The 2,500-nt window shown below is 58.4% G+C and overlaps 1 non-coding gene across 1 annotated transcript in view; it reads left to right on the top strand.

Annotated features, from left to right (window-relative positions):
- Positions 1-1,578: 1,578 nt before the first annotated feature.
- The window catches only part of LOC124730178, a 1,909-nt gene continuing 987 nt past the window's right edge, over positions 1,579-2,500 (top strand). The window contains exon 1 of the ribosomal RNA XR_007007910.1: positions 1,579-2,500. This exon is cut by the window's right edge and continues 987 nt beyond it. This is a non-coding gene — a ribosomal RNA (small subunit ribosomal RNA).

Genomic DNA, 2,500 nt, shown 5'->3' with positions numbered 1-2,500 from the left:
TCCCCACCTTGCCCCCTGCCTTCGCAAGCTGGTTGGTGAGAAGTTTGCATGTTCAATGCCCTTCGCATGCGACGTACTCAGGCTACGTTGTGGTGCGGCCTGTGTCAACTGTCCGCTGATGTCGTACGCGTGAACCACAATCTGTACTGCACATTCGTCCTTATGTACTGAATGATACATCGTGGCACATGTGTGACCGCACAACGACTGCGCCCAAAAACGGCGGACCATACAGTGCAAATATTGTGCACGCAGCTACGTGTCGTCTCCCTATGAGAGCTGGATTGCAGTGTGGTACGCCATAGAGACGTGTGGGAGGAACGGACGCCGTGGATGGCGATCAGCATGAGCTGTCTGTTGATGTATTCGGACCTAGTCGTCTCTCCTCACACACCGTGATGGCATGGTGCACCGCGTTCCATATCTGCGACATGCTACAGAGGCCGGTTGACAGTCGTTCGAGCAATGGACATCGCATACGTACGGGGGCCACCTTCCACGTATTGTCTAGGCGTGCACATTTTGTTGCGTGTATGTGGGCAGACGTAGTGTGGCGTGACACCTGACACAGGCATGCAATAATCGTTGAAGTTGCAAATGGCGATGGACGCCTGCGTTTTCTGGTGAAGTTACGCAAATGAACAAATGGTAACCTGTTGTGGTGCGGTTGTTCTCGCTAGGGGTGAATCGGTGATGGCGACGATAGGTTGAGGTACTAACCGGTTGTTCCAGCGATACCCACCATGCCGACGAAACTGAACGGCATCTGGGTGTGAAGCGATACGCGGCGGTGGCTGGGTGGGACCGTCCCCGGCCGGTGAGGGGGCGCCTCCCGGCGTGCTGGCCGCGCGGTGCGTGGGCGCACGCGCTACAGCCGGCTGGTGGGGGCGGCCAGTGGCAGGCGCGCCGGCCGACGGACGCGGCAGGCGTCGCAGCTGCGCGCCGGCGCACCCTGCGCGCGGCGCCGTGCGGCCAAAGTAGGTCCTCGCGGGCCCGGTGCGAAGCGCGGTGGACATCTTCAGTGTGCTGGTCCGATTGAGGACTGTGTGCGTTGAGGATGCGCCGCCGCCCGGCGCTCGGCGCCGCGACGCCGTCTGCTGCTCGGTCGCCCCAGCGGTTCTCGCTGGTGGTTTGTATCGCAGCTGTGCGGATGTGTTGGCGCGTGCGCTGTGCTGGGAGAGTTCGCTTCGGCACCCAAGTGGGGCTTTTGTCCTTCTGTGGCGCTGGCGTTGGAGCTGCCGGTCACCGTAGGTGGCGCGTGTTGTCTCCCGCCGGCAATGCCACGACAGCACGCTCCCGGGCCTCTGTCGGCAGCGGCAAGCTCAGTTGGGAGCACGGGTGGTCGCACCGAAAGCGTCTACTCGCCTAACTCCGGGCGATTGCGCCTCTCTCGAACCCGACCAAGTACTTGGGACGGCGCTGCGCGCCGCCGGGACCTGAGAGGGTTTCGAGGTGTATTGTGCAGGGGAGCTCAGCCTCCTCCTGTTTGCAGAATGATTGAGCGGACGCTTGCGTGTTCGCGCGGGCCCCCGGGACACACTCCCGGGCGGCCGGCTGCTCAGCTCTAGTTGACGCAGCTCCCTGGTTGATCCTGCCAGTAGTCATATGCTTGTCTCAAAGATTAAGCCATGCATGTCTCAGTACAAGCCGCATTAAGGTGAAACCGCGAATGGCTCATTAAATCAGTTATGGTTCCTTAGATCGTACCCACGTTACTTGGATAACTGTGGTAATTCTAGAGCTAATACATGCAAACAGAGTCCCGACCAGAGATGGAAGGGACGCTTTTATCAGATCAAAACCAATCGGTCGGCTCGTCCGGTCCGTTTGCCTTGGTGACTCTGAATAACTTTGGGCTGATCGCACGGTCCTCGTACCGGCGACGCATCTTTCAAATGTCTGCCTTATCAACTGTCGATGGTAGGTTCTGCGCCTACCATGGTTGTAACGGGTAACGGGGAATCAGGGTTCGATTCCGGAGAGGGAGCCTGAGAAACGGCTACCACATCCAAGGAAGGCAGCAGGCGCGCAAATTACCCACTCCCGGCACGGGGAGGTAGTGACGAAAAATAACGATACGGGACTCATCCGAGGCCCCGTAATCGGAATGAGTACACTTTAAATCCTTTAACGAGTATCTATTGGAGGGCAAGTCTGGTGCCAGCAGCCGCGGTAATTCCAGCTCCAATAGCGTATATTAAAGTTGTTGCGGTTAAAAAGCTCGTAGTTGGATTTGTGTCCCACGCTGTTGGTTCACCGCCCGTCGGTGTTTAACTGGCATGTATCGTGGGACGTCCTGCCGGTGGGGCGAGCTGAAGGCGTGCGACCGCCTCGTGCGTGCTCGTGCGTCCCGAGGCGGACCCCGTTGAAATCCTACCAGGGTGCTCTTTATTGAGTGTCTCGGTGGGCCGGCACGTTTACTTTGAACAAATTAGAGTGCTTAAAGCAGGCAAGCCCGCCTGAATACTGTGTGCATGGAATAATGGAATAGGACCTCGGT

The sequence above is a fragment of the Schistocerca piceifrons genome, unplaced genomic scaffold, assembly GCF_021461385.2.
Source record: "Schistocerca piceifrons isolate TAMUIC-IGC-003096 unplaced genomic scaffold, iqSchPice1.1 HiC_scaffold_1231, whole genome shotgun sequence".
Lineage (NCBI taxonomy): Eukaryota > Metazoa > Arthropoda > Insecta > Orthoptera > Acrididae > Schistocerca > Schistocerca piceifrons.
Note: the sequence above shows the minus strand (reverse complement) of the source record. Positions and strands in the feature narration are given on the sequence as shown.